Source organism: Varanus komodoensis, unplaced genomic scaffold, assembly GCF_004798865.1.
Source record: "Varanus komodoensis strain SLA01 unplaced genomic scaffold, ASM479886v1 scaffold27, whole genome shotgun sequence".
In the NCBI taxonomy this organism is placed as follows: Eukaryota; Metazoa; Chordata; class Lepidosauria; order Squamata; family Varanidae; genus Varanus; species Varanus komodoensis.
The window spans coordinates 9,071,831-9,086,419 of NW_025335701.1; the positions used below are offsets into that span (position 1 = coordinate 9,071,831).

The 14,589-nt window shown below is 45.7% G+C and overlaps 1 protein-coding gene across 1 annotated transcript in view; it reads left to right on the forward strand.

The window, feature by feature from the left end:
* LOC123025310 (guanine nucleotide-binding protein G(o) subunit alpha) overlaps window positions 1–14,589 on the forward strand; it is a 162,445-nt gene that overhangs the window by 42,042 nt on the left and 105,814 nt on the right. The gene's annotated exons all lie outside the window — the stretch shown is intronic.

Consider the following 14,589-nt stretch of genomic DNA (forward strand, 5'->3'; position numbering starts at 1 on the left):
GGAGTCTGCTGTTTTGTCCATTATTGTCCCGAAGGTCGTAGGCAAACTCGCACACATGCAACTGACCACGGGCTGGAATCAATCGGCGAGTTATGTGTTGCACATGCACACACAGTCTTTTCAGTCTCAGGCAGTCAAAATTCTGGTGCACTGATTTTGCAGGTTTTGCAAGTTGCAAGTTTTATTTATTTAGTTAAAACTGTTCTACCCCGCCCACTGCTGACGTCTCGGGATGGCTTACAATAAAGAACAAATAAAATAACCAAAACAAACACAGCATCCGGCAAGTCAAGATAAAAACCCCCAGTTAAAACCAACTAAACAATAAAATAGTGCGACAATGAAAAGATTTTCACCTGATACCAAAAAGAATAAATAAAGAGAACCTCCTCTCTGGGGAGGTTGTTTGCAGGCTTGTTTCTGGAAATGTGCACCAACTCGGCTTTCCTGGACCAGTTTCCACCCTTTTTCTTTCCACAGGACGAAGGATGGGCTGAGCGGTCTCGTTTTTGGTGCATCTCACGTTCACCTATGTTTTACCCCAAACTGTGTTCCATTTCTGCATGCATCTGCAAAGGGGTGTTTATTGTTTTGGAAAACAGTCGGACTGCTGCTGCGATGTTCAGAGAGGTACCAAGTCTGGTAGATGGCTAAGTTCTAACTGCAGCAGTCCAAGGTGTTATTTCACACAGGAATTCGCCAAGACGGATTTCCTGACAGTGTCACACAGCATCTCTGCCACTTGGCTCTTCTGTTGTTGTTGCTGCTACAGGCCATCAAGTCACCTCCGGCTTATGGCAACCCTATGAGTGAACGTACTCCAAAATCGCGGTCTGTGACAGCTCCATTCAGCTCTTCCAAGTTCAAGGCTGTGACTTCCTTTATGGCTCAAAGCCATCTCATTTTGGCCTTCCCTTTCATCTTCTGTCTTCAGCTCTCTCTTACATGATTGTCTTCTCCAGGGAGTCTTACCTGTCATGATGTGTCTGAAGTAGAACAGCTTCAGTTTTGTCCTATTTGCTTCTTGGGAAAGATCGGACTTGATGTGCTCTAGGACCCCCCCCCCCCCGTTTGTCTTTCCATCCAAGGTGTTTGCAAAGTTCTCCTCCAGTACCATGCTTCAGGTGCATCAATTTCAACGCTGCCTTCGCCACCCAGCGTTCACACTCACACATCATGACTGGGGATGCAATGGCTAAGGTGTCTCAACCTTGATCTCCAGGAAAATGTCCTTACGTTTGGTGATCTTTTCTGGTTTCTTCATTGCTGACCTTCTAAGTCTTGGTCTTCTTTGAGTTTCTTGGCTGCAGGCTGCCTTTGAATTGATGACTCAGCCAAGGTATTCAAAGTCTTTCACAGTTTAGATGTCTTTATCATTAACTGTGAAGATGTTCACTTTCCTGCTATTCAGCTGCAGCCCTGCTTCTGCCCTTGTTCTTTCCCTTTTATCAGGGGCCCTTGCAAGTCACTGCAGCTTTCTTCCAGTAGGATGGTATCACCCACCAACTTTTGCTGCTTCTTCCTCGGATTCTGCTCTGGCTTTCCTTATGATACGTTCTGCCTACAGACTGAATGGAGTAAAACGCATCCTTGTCTGAAATCCTTGGCTATTTCTCCGCCTTCTGTCCTCACTGCTCTAGTACCACTCTGCAAGACTCTGATGCACCCACAACTGGAGTATGTGTCCAGTTCTGGGCCCCACATTATAAGAGAGGCATAGCTAGGGTCACAAGGAGAGTAGCCGGATTCGGTGGGGTTGTCATATGCGATGAGGTTGAGGGAGCTGGGTCTCCTCAGCCTGGAGAAGAGGAGACTCAGAGGGTGACATGTCGGTATGTGAAGGGGTGTCACATGGTAGAGCATCATGACCTGTTCTCCCCTGCGATGAAGGAAAGGATGCGGTCCAATGGAAATGTGTTTCAGGCTGGATATCAGGAAGTACTGCCTGATGGTTAGGACCGCTAGGATATGGAATGGACTCCCATGGGAGATGGTGAGGGCCCATCGGTGCAGGTCTTCAAGGAAAGATTGGACAACCACATGTTGGGATTACATGAGCAGAGCTGGCTGGAGCCGGGGGTCAGACCTGATGGCCCGGGAGGTCCCTTCTGACTTGCTGTATTTCTAAGGTGTTGGTCTTAACCTATAAAGCCCTACACAGCTTGGGACCACAATGCCTGTTGGAACTTCTCTGCCATTCCCGTCTCCTGGACCTCTGGAGACTTCCTCTTGATGTGGACCCCTTGAGAGGCTTGGGCGGTGGCAACTGGTGGGAGGGTCTTTTCTGTACTGGCCCCCGTCTTCGGAACAACCCCTGTGCTGCGGCGTCCAGCACCAAATCGGCCATCTTCTGGGTGCCTCCTCTTTAAAGATCTTCCTGGCCATCCGGGGGCCTCATGGGTTTAGCCAGGTGCCTTTCTTCTGACTGGGGCTTTATATTGTGTTATAATGGCTATTTCAGTTCATTTCCAAATGGTTTAAATGCTCTTCTATGTATTGTATTTTATTGTTTATATAGATATTTATTTAAAACATTTGTGTGTTGCCCTGCCCATTGTGCCACAGCGGCTCACAACCACAAGATAAAAACACGACAATATCCTTTTCTGAGCCATCCAGAGAGCTTTGCCTGTGGGTCGTATAGAAATGGAATAAAGAATACTAATGATCATGATAATGGAAGGACCATTGAGGGAGCGCATAGCAACTTGAAACAACAGCAGCTTAAAACAATAAAAATAAGAGCAGTAAAAAGCGAATACTGACATAGCTACATAGTCTAAGAGGATGAATCAAAGAATCATCTTTCTACCCCTTTAAAAAGCAAAGAAAATTTGGGAGCAACATGGGAGAAAGCCAGTTCATGAGCAACTGCCAAAGGGAGATGGGGGCTTTCCGTGTCACTCAGAGGAGACTAAAAGCAGTGCAGAATAGGAATAGGAAAAAATAGCTTGCACAGGTTTGAAATTTGGAGTTAAACTGCGCTCTGCCAGCTTTTCGCCTGGAAATGCAGACCGTGGAACTTGCAGGGACTTAATTCTGAGTAACCATGTGTGGGATTGTTTAAAAATGTTTAAAAACTTTTAAAATGTTTCAGAAGTTTGGGTGAGTTCATAAAGGGTTTGTTTGTTGGTTTGTTACATGCGAAATCCTGAAATAATGTTTCGCATCCATGTGCTACATTCAATAGTCTTAGCTACTGTTATTTCCCGTGTGAGCCTCCAGTATTTCACACTGAAGAGCCAGTGTGGTGTCGTGGTTAAGAGCACGGGACTGGGACTCAGGCAGTCTGGGTTCAAGTCCCTGCTCAGCCATGGAGCCAACCGGGTGACTTTGGGCCAGTCACAGACTCTCAGCCCAACCTACCTCACAGGGTTGTTGTTGTGTGGATAAGCTGGAGGAGGAGATGTAAGCTGCCTTGAGCCCTTTGTAGGAAAAAGGCAGGATATAAATTGAGAAATAAATAAATAAATATTTCTATAAACTCCCAGTCCCAAGACAGCTATAACTTGGAGTATCAGGAGAAGGATGATTTAGAAACTAAGACTTTTTATATATTTGCCAGTGAAGTCGAACTGAGAGATTTTGCTTGGCATCTTTTCATCCAAATGAATTTCACCTGGCATAAAGGAGAAAAGAACTGATAGACTTGCCCTGCACTGCAAACCCGCCTTACCTTACCCATCATTAATTTGGCATATACCTAGCAATAAAATACAGTGGAAAGATTTTCCAGTGAGGGGGAAAAGCAAAACCTTGCTTGGGGTGAAATCTCAGGATCACGGGGCATCCTATGAAAGATGGGGCGGCAGGAGGGAAATGGGAAACATGAGACAAAAGTTTCCTGTGCAAAGCAGCCAGGCAGCTAATTTCGGCTACCTGTGCCACCTCAGCTCAGGTGAGACCAGGATGCCTCGTACTACAGCAGTAACAGTTTCTTCCTTCCCTGCCCCCAGAATGCCCCCAAATTACTTTTCCAGGAACCCCAAAAAAGTAGCTAGTGCAATGTTTTCTGCACCAGCAGTGATGGGTTAGGGTTGGGGAGCAATTTTGGAACTCTGCAAATCCCGTGGCCCTTTAGAGGCTGCTTGGAGCACCGTAGGATTGTGCTGTTCGGAGCCCAGTCAGAATCAAAACCGTCAGTATACAAATAACTTGCCTAGCTTTGCAGAAGCTTCTTCTGGGCAGGGAGCGGGATAAGCTCCCGCACTTGATGGCGGGGTCACTAATCCCCTTTAAATTATCAGGCTTCTCCTGGAATAGCAAATACACAGCAAGGAGAGCTGCTGCTGTTTCAGCAACACGAAGAAATGCAGTGGCACCAAAGCAAACACATTACTGGTGATGGTTAAACAGTCATTTTAATAACTGGGCCCCAAGGCATCTTGGTGTACTTGATATGCTACCTGCAGAACGCTGGAAGGGACTGTGTTTCTCATCCCTGAAGGAATCTGCTGGGAGTCACCTGTGGAATTTGTTTATTTATTTAAATCTTTTATCTCCCGCCCTTCACAACGTCTCAGAGTGGTAATACAATAAAATAAATGATTAGATACAGCATCCAAGTAATAATATATAAAACTCAAACTTAAAACACTACTAACATTTAAAATAATGGGGAAATAAAACAGGGTTGGCCTGGTGCCGAAATGAAAAAGTGTCAGCTCCAGACACACCTTTCCGGGAAGCCCATTCCCTCCTGCCTTGCTTTCCCTGTTGCATTTCTCATGGCACGACCTTGGGAGATTCCTGTTCTGCTTTTTGAAGGGATCCCAGGATCCTCTTCTGGATCTATTGCCATTTTTCTTTCTGAGAATTCAGCCAGGAAAAGAAAGAGCACACTTTCATTGCTCTCCCTTTCTGGGGACGTCAGGGTCTTTGTGCCCCCCTCTTTCTGGGGGCTTTGCGGAAGCAACCCAACCCAAGGACCGAGTCCTCCAACGCCTCATTGCTTGAGCCACGCATGGGGCGCTGTCTCTCTGTGCCCATGGCTGCCAAGGCCCTCCCCTGATTTGGGGCCGGCATCCTTTTTCATGCCGTTGGGAATCTGGTGAAGTGCACCGTTACTACCCTCGGCTTCCCGTTGGGGGGTGCGAACAGACTTGCAGCCCTCCAAGTTATAAAGACTGGTTTGCACGGAGCCAACCGTCTCTCCAGAAGCTTTTCATCCCAAATACCTACTCTATTCTTCACCTTTTATTTATTGACCTCTTTGTGTGGGAAATAGATCTAGGGTGAAAATTCTTCCAAAGTGGGCTTCTGCCCCCATGGAAGCGAATTAGTGGACACCTGTCACCCTTTCCCAAAGAAAGTCATTAACCAGGATAACGAAGGCTGTCTCAGTGCTGGGTTTAGGCCTTAAACCAAGCTGAAATGGGTCTAGATTAGTGGTTCCCAAACCTTTTTGGTCGGGGAACCTTTCTGAAGCATTTTTTTCCCGTGGAACCCTAACTTTATCCCTGATTTTCATTAAGTATCATGATCCCACAACGTTCTTCCTTCTTTCATCTGCTCCCCTTATCTCCATGCGTGGCATAACACAATAGTTTGAAAATAGAGAGAAAACATTTTAAAAATGATGAATGACTAAAGCGATTATATGGTAAGATCCCAAATGAATTCTTTTGATTATTCCCAGCACTACGCCATCAAGTCCTAGGGACGAAATGATGTGACGCATTTCCTTGTTTGCTGCTTGGATGCTGACTGGCCTCATGTGGTTTCATTTGAAAATACGTTTTAAATTTGATTTTTGGGATTTTTCATGGAACTCCTACAAGGCTTTGGTGGAACCCTAGGGTTCCACGGAACACAGCTTGGGAACTGCTGGTGCAGATCAGCTTCCCCAGCCTGGAGGCCATCAGAGGCATTTGGACCACAACTCCCAGAATTCCCATCCAGCAGGGCCATTGACTGGGAATGCTGGGTGTTGCAGTCCAAACGGGTCTGGAAGGCACAAGGTTGGGAAAGGCTGCTCCGGATGACCAGCTTCCTGCAGCAAGAGTTGCAGTGGGTCAAAGATTACCCTCTCCCGAGAAATGGGATGTTTGCAGCTGGCGTCTGATGGCCTAAAACCTCCAGGCCAGGACAGGCCTCTTTGGAAGGCTCTGCCGTGGGTGCGAGGGAAATAAGGTGTGCAAAGCCCTACATGGCTCAGAAGCCAGATCCTTGAGGGGACCCTTCCTCACTACGGACCATGCCAGGTGTTGCTTTATTTATTAATTAAAAGCTTTTCTATCCCATCCCCTGCAGAACATTTCAGGCGGTGGCCCATGGGGCTACCCAGCTGCGGGGTCCTTTTGGTGGTGGCACCCTAGGATTGGAATTCTCTTCTGATAGAGGTTTGGCTGCCCTTACTCCATTGTCCTTCAGGCACCTGTTAAAAACCTATTTCTTGGTGCAGAGTTTGGGGCTATAAGAAAGTGCTCTTTTGGTCAGTTGACTGTGTTGATGGTTTTATCGCATTATATTATGTTTTACTGATTGGGATCAGTATTTCAGTGTCTTCTGCTGCAGCAGAAACAAAAAAGAGTCTTGTGGCCCCTTAAAGACTAACACCTTTCTTCTGAGATAAGTGTTGGTGGACACCTGCCCATTTCACCTTAAAGAGGCCGCAAGACTCTTTGTCCTCTTGATGTCGTTTGTCACATGCTGTGTTGTTACAGGTTCTGAGCTGCCCAGACTCTTTGTCAGAAATGGTGGCAAATAAAGAAGCATCATTTTGTGAACTGAAATGGTGCAGTTCGTGAACTTCAAAAACAAATTCAAAAGCAGGAGGCCCTGTTCATAGAATAGTAGAGTTGGAAGGCACCATGAAGGCCAGCAGGTCTGACTTTCTGAGCTTCTATTTTCATCAGTGATTTTACAGTTATTTCTGCAACACAGAAGCCCTCCAGGTGGAGACTGGCACATACCTGCTTTTCAACACTTACACACATAAGTGGTGAGAGAAGAGTGAATCACACTGAAGGTGTTTTCCAGAAGTGGAAGGAGGAAGGTATCCGTTAAAAGTTTTCATTCACGTTTTGGTTCAGGAATCCAGATTACCACCTCCTCCTCCTCCTGTTAACTTGGTCATTAGTACAGCCCAGTGTTGGAACCAGTAGATGTCAAATCCAAAGCCAAAGACCCAGGACACGCTCAGATAATTTCTTTGCAGCGGCTCTTTCCCTTGTGGTTCTCCAAAATCTTCTGACACATCAAAATCTTCTTCTTTGTTTGAGCACTGAGTAATTCTTAACTCATTTGTACACAGAATACCTTACATTTAAGGGATGTCATTTCTCTTGTTAGATCCCATGTTACTTATGCTCTTTTTTTTAAGTAAATTTTATTATTATTTTCTACAAACTAAAAAAAGAAACCAAAAAAACCAGCAGTCATCAGAGACATCAGACCTGCTGAGTCAGCCCCCCTTTTTTTAATGGCAATCCATAGACATATTCAAATCTATGCATAGTTCCATTTCTGTAGCCCATAATAAAAAGAGTTCCAAGTTTGATAGAAATATGTATCCTCTTTCTCCTTCAGAGACAAAGTCAGCTTGTCCATTTCAGCACAGTCCAGAATCTTTCTAAAAATTAGTTCATCAGTGGGTGGTTACTTACGCTTTTGAGCAAGTTGCTTTTCTTTTAATTCACCCATGCGTCTTTTCTACTGGCGATGCCACTACGGGGCAATTTCAAGAGCAGGCAAGAGGAACTCCAGGGCACCTCCATGACAGGCCCTCCAGATTTGCCCACTGGTCCAAATATTTGGGTTCCCTGGGGCATTTCCGCACTAACGCTCAGCCAGGTGCTGTCCACAGAGGTTGCGTTGCACTTCCCATGTCCCTCCAGCCAGCAGGGCTGGGTGCAAATGAGGAACTTGTAGCCCAACATATCTGCAAGGCCCCAGGCTGGTGAAGGGTGACGTACAGTGCACCTCTCCTTGGCTCCATGCATGTTTGTTAAGCGCCCCCTCCCCCAAGAATTCTGGTAATTGTTGTTCAGTGGGTTGCAACTCCCATCCTCCCCCACTCTTGACTCTGCTGGCTAGGATGATGGGAGTTACTGTCCTCCAACATCTCAGGCCTGATCTAAGCAGGGATTAGGGGTGAGTAAGAATCCATTTCAGTTCAGTTTTTGTTAGTTTGCTTGTTTTCCTCCTATCTCAACGGTCGATTCCAGAAGGTAGTGCTGGGGAACCATGTCTCTACGTCATGACAGTTATGCCATGGAGTACCACAGGGCTCCATTCTATCCCCTCTGCTATTTAACATCTATATGAAACTGCTGGGAGAGGTCATCAGGAGGTGTGGGCTGCGGAATCATCAATACGCTGATGATACCCAGCTCTACCTCTCGTTTTCCACTAATCCAGGTGAGGCAGTGGCTGTGCTGAACCGGTGCTTGGCCAAGGTAATGGGCTGGATGAGGGCCAATAAACTGAAACTCAACCCAGACAAGACGGAGGTCCTGTTGGTTGGCGGATCGGGCTTCGGAGAGGGTGGATTTGACCTGGTCCTGAATGGTGCAACACTCCCTCTTAGGGATAAGGTCTGCAGCTTAGGAGTACTCCTCGACCCGGAGCTTTCTTTGGAAGCTCAGGTGACAGCGGTGGCGAGGAGCGCCTTCCTTCAGCTTCGGCTGATCAATCAGCTGCGCCCCTACCTGGAGTACGACTGCCTGCCGACGGTGACACACACGCTGGTGACTTCCCGCCTAGACTTCTGTAACGCGCTTTACGTGGGGCTTCCCCTGAAGACGGTCCAAACACTTCAATTGGTGCAAAATAGAGCTGCCAGGTTGCTGACGGGGACGGGGCGTTATGCTCACATGACTCCAGTCCTCCGTCAGCTTCACTGGCTGACCATTGAAGCCCGGGCCCAATTCAAGGCGTTGATTATGACCTATAAAGCCCTAAACGGCTTGGGTCCTGGCTACCTGAACGAGCGCTTACGTCCGTATATGCCCGACCGCCCCTTGAGATCTGCGGGAGAGGCCCTTCTCCGGGAACCCTCCATGAAAGAAATTAGGAGAGTAAGTACTCGGAGGAGGGCTTTCTCTGCGGTGGCGCCCAACCTATGGAATTCACTCCCCAAAGAGATCCGCCTGGCACCGTCGTTACTGGTTTTTCGGCGCCAGGTAAAGACCTTTTTATTTAAACATCATTTCAATTGTTAAAACATATGATCTGGCCAGGGCAACTTCTTCTTCCTTCTCTTTTCTCCTCCTATATTATTTATTTACTTATTTTATACTGATAATTTTAATTTTATATTATTATGTTTGTAACTCAGTGTATTTTTTGTATTTTTGTATTTAATGGTAATTTATTATGTTCTATTGTATTTCAATGTTTGTATTGTGTTGTAAGCCGCCCCGAGGTTTCGGCAAGGGGCAGCATAGAAATGTTATTATAATAATAATAATAATAATAATAATAATAATAATAATAATAATAAACTGTGCCAGTAGTCCTCTATATGGCTCTCTGGCTGGTGTTCGATCAACACTAAAACCATATAATAAAACAAGTAAAATACATAATAATACAATATTGACAACAGCATAGATAATTGGCTAAAATTATTTCAAACAGTGGACTAAAACTATCAATAAAATTCATTAATTTTGTAAAAAATCAATTCAACACTATTCAGTTATTAAAATGCCTGGAAAACAAACCATTTTTATAAGAATGTACCTAAATTCACAAAGTTCTCCATATTTGGGACAAAAAATAACCCCTGAGGTTTTAAGAAATGGATTTCCCCATCCAGGTCCAAGGATTTTGAGTGATTTTCTATTAAAAGTCTGAATAACTACCTGTTGAATTCAGCTGGTAGAAAAGGGCAAGAATTTCAGTTCAGTTCAACTTTTATGAGAGTTTATTGAAATGCACAAAGTTCTTCAGCTTCAGAGGAGAAAGACAGTGGATGTGATTTCAATCAAACCTATTGAAATCACGATTTAAATCACTAGTCAGTAAGTCTACATTTAAATCATGTTCTTCTGCAAAATTTGCTCACATATGCATCTGCCTGACCCATATGCAGAGGAACTAAACTAAAATATTCCCAAACTGGGTCTCTTTCACAGCGTGTTGCCATTAGAAGATTTTTCCTCCAGAGAAAGATAAATACTATAAATCTCAGCTTATAAACAAAAAGATCCAAAGACTTATGGAGTATTCTGCTCAAAAGATTACACTTCTGTTTTTACTGCTTTTCCACTTAGCTTCTTGTACAGATCTCTTCTACTCCCAACAATCCTCCTCTAGTCATTGAATTTTTTTGAAACTTGGCACTTAAGAAGTGAGGGGTTGCGTCTGTGTGTGCAGATTTGCAAAGGAACAATGGGATTACGGACCTTTTCTCAGCTGTGTATGTTTATTTTCTAACATTCTTAACAGTATTTCTGGGAAGAAGAGGCATGTGATCTCCGCAGACATGTATTCACAGTTCTAAGATCTGTAAAATCAAGCATCTGTAATATCTTCTAGACAGAAAAAAAATGCCCAATAATCTTACGCAAACCTCAGGAAGAGCATGAAACTGTGAATGGATTAGTGGATTTCATTTACCAAAAAACTTAAACATTGAATAAATATACAGCCTCCTGTTGCATAATTAAAAGCTAATCCTTATTTCATGATAAATAACCTTTGGACTATAACGCATCTTAAATAGAAAACTATCTTTAAATAGATTTTTCCTCAAAAAGCATTTTATTTTTTAAAAAATCCAATTTAAATTAAAACATCTGATTTTTATTTTGAAAATCATTTATTTTTATCCACCCTGGAGAATGGCCGTGTGTATTAGGTTATTTGGATGTGGGAGCAACCAAAACTGACTGAATTCACTCATGCTGACTGAAAATCTTGTCCAGCAAAGTTGGCATAGCACCATTTCAGACAACCTACATCCCTGCTTCCTTGGGACATGTGCCATGTGGTTATCTGTTTGCTTGGAAAGAAAAATCCTGCAAGAGATCTTTCTCCTAGATGTGGCAGAAGAGGGGGAAATAGGGTATATCTGAACTAAGGTGCAATTCATCATACTCCGCTTTTTGGAAAAAACCTTGAGATTTAAACAATACAAATGCAAGAGAAAGCAAAACTGACAGATTTGCCCATTCTTCGCCAAGACTGAGAAATATTTATTTCAAAAGCTTCTTGGACCAAAACCAGGAAGAAATGTTTGTGGATCCAGCCGGCTCTCTCACAAGGTGCCCTGTAGAATAAACCGTTCAAGGGTCTGCCCTGGTTACATCAATGCCCAAGGAAAGGGTTAACCTTTGAGAATGGTTTAACTCAGTTAAACGAGGACATTTACAGCTTGGCAGTAAGAGCTCTCTATTGCTGTGACCTTCGCTTTCTTCCTTTGCACTGGTTTCAGGGCAAGCCAGATTAAGGCGTGATCTCCAAGCGGGTCTTTGCTTGTCTAAGCTGGATGTGAGTGGCAGGAATGGAATCCACCGCCGGACACAAGCGGGATTAGAAGACATTTGTGCCTGGGAAATCCCTGTGACGTGCTTGGGTGGAAGGCGCTCTGACCAACAGCAGTTCTGACTCTGTTCGCATACAAGCCAAAAGCAGAAGCTCTGCATTCCCCCTTCCAGAGTGGTTGGGCGGCAGCTCCTGCCCTTCCTGGCCAGCTTGGCCAGGCTGGGAAGACTTTTTGGGAAGGCCCTGCATCGGAGAGCAGCATGCCGGACGCGAATCCGCCCCACCCTGCTTTGGACACCACAGAGATGCTGAGAAGTGCGAGTGACGTCGACACCACTAGGCTGAGTGGCTTGAAGGGGGATGCTCCAAATTCATGGATCTTAGAAACGTAGAAGCAGAGCGAGTCAGAGGGGTTCTCCTGGGCCATCTAGTCTGACCCCCAGCCCCAGCCAGCTCCGCTCATGACATGCCTACCATCTTGATGGCCATTTGTGATAACTCCAGGCCAGCTCCGGTATTCCCCGGTGGTTGGGGAAGATGGGCAGAGGGAGCTGTGGCTCTCATATCCTGCCGGAGGGGCAGGTTCTGTGGGCAGTGATGGCCACTGTGTGAACAGTAAGCCAGACAAGATGGATGCTTGGCCAGATCCAGCAGTGCTCCACTGAGGTTCTCTGGGCCAATAGTGTACAATGCTTCTCGTGGAACCATAGAAGGCACATCAGAGGAAATCTGCCACTAGAGCAGGGGTCTAGCAACTCTGGCCAGTTCTGGAGGTCACATTTGGCCTTCCCCTGGATCCCTGTCTGGTGGGCGTCAGCCATCCCGCACTGGATGGACCGAGGTGCTGACTTGGTCCACAGCAGCTTGTGTTGCGCCTGCCCACATGACATGGGACCTGCGCCAGCCTCGTAGCCTTGCTGGAGCCGCTGGCAGTGCACCTGGAGCAGGGATTGAGAGGCCTGTGCTCCTTGGACTTGCTGGGATGTGCACGTGGGGGGCAAGGCTCACTGAGGCTCATTGTGCCCCATTTCCACCTGAGCTTGCAATTTTTTAACAAATACGGAGGGATTCCTCCAGAAATGCATATGCATTTTTGCTTTGCGCATAGTTAATATATGCATTTGTTCACACATTTTGCAAAGGTTTTAAATCCTGGATAGTAGAGCAGGGGTGTGAAACTCCTTTAGCTCAAGGGCAGGATTTCATTCCCAAGAACCTCTTGGGACCCACCTTCCAGGGTTGGTGTGTTGTTGTTCAGTCGCAAAGTTGTACCCAACTCTTTGTGGCCCCATGGACGACATTCCTCCAGGCCTTCCTGTCCTCCACCATCCCCCGGAGTCCACTCAAGCTCACGCCAACTGCTTCAGTGACTCCATCTAACCACCTCATCCTCTGCTGTCCCCTCCTTCTTTTGCCATCTATTGTTCCCAGCATTAGGCTCTTCTCCAGGGAGTCCTTCCTTCTCATTAGGTGGCCAAAGTATTTGAGTTTCATCTTCAGGATCTGGCCTTCTAAAGAGCAGTCAAGGTTGATCTCCTCTAGGACTGAGTGGTTTGATCGCCTTGCGGTCCAAGGGACTCGCAGGAGTCTCCTCCAGCACCACAATCCAAAGGCCTCAGTTCTTGGGTGCTCAGTTTTCCTTATGGTCCAACTCTCACAGCCATACATTACAACTGGGAAGACCACAGCAGGAAGCAAAAGCATGCTCCAAAGGCTGCACGCTGTGCCTTCTTGGGCAGCGGAGACGACTGCAGGAAACCTGCAATTTCTTCTTCTCTGGAAGGACTGCAGTGGGACCTCTGACATGCTGTACAAATCCATTTATAATTCATTTTGAGTCTTCCGTGGCATGTCAAAGACAGGCAGGAAGAGCAAAAATGACAGGCAGTGATGAGTATTGTCGGCACAATCGGAGATGGGTTCGGAGGTCATGCCAAAACCAGTGGAACGGTCAGCACCCCCAGGAACGTGACTGAACTTCGGGATAACTGCCTAAGGCCACCCAAGAAATCTATGTCAGAGGCTGAATTTGTTCCTCCAGGTTCTCCAGTGCCAAACTCAGTGTTCTTTCTGCTGTTTTAAGTAATGGGCTGAGAAAAGAAAATATCATATATATGATATATATAGAGAGAGAAGGAGGGGTGCCCAAAAACGTATACACATTTTAAGAAAGGGAAAAAACGGCATTAAAAACTATTGCATGGTGATCCTGGCTTCATTTGATTAACACCATCTTTTCCACAAACTTCATACCTACTCATTGCTGCCATAATTAAATTCAGCTTGAAAAGTAATGCATAGATAACATCTCTTTAAATGTGTATACTTTTTTTTTGGCACCTCCTGTGTAGTTTTCTCTTTCCGTTCATGCTTCCCTCTCCTGTAATACACGTAAAAGTAGTGGTCCTGGGTGCTCGTGATAAACACGACTGGCTTAAATTAAAAGCTGTGGTGCCAGGGCATGCTGTGAGTTGCCTTTTTTTCCCTGTCTCACCTTGCATAGGATCGTGGCCTAAGTAGGCAGAGCGCCAGTCTTCAAGGAACGTTTGCTGAGCTGGCAAGCTGACTCTCTTTATGTAGGCTGCAAAATGAAAATGAGTTGAAAAGCTTCTTTAAGTCAGACCTCTATTTTTTAAATAGTCAATTAACTTCTGCTGAGCCATTGAAATAAAATATCTCCCCCCCACACACACACACACACACACCCCTGACCAACCCCTACTGGCTTTATTATCACCTTAAAAAAAATGTTTTTTTATTTCATAAGACTGTGCTTGTACTCAGAACTGCCAAAACGGACTGGGACATTTTAATAGGATCCCTCTGGGAGACTTGTAGTTCTTGGAAGCCCTCCTCCCGTTACACTCAGACAACTGTCAGCATAATGGTTTGAGACACTGACTTAAATCTGGCCACAAAACCAGAGCATTCCTCAAACTATTTCCCAGGCTGCTCTTCCACGCTGAAATGTTTCTCTCCCCGAAACGCAGGCCAGCCTCTGCTCCCCATAAAACAACGGTCAGTCTGCAATGTCTGCCCATTTCCTTGGGAGCAACTCCTTTGCAAGGCAGTGTGGTGCGGTTGTTTAGCACGTTGGATTGGGACTTGGAGAAGCCAGCCCATCCACCCTCCTGGGGTGCCTCAGGGCCAGCCACA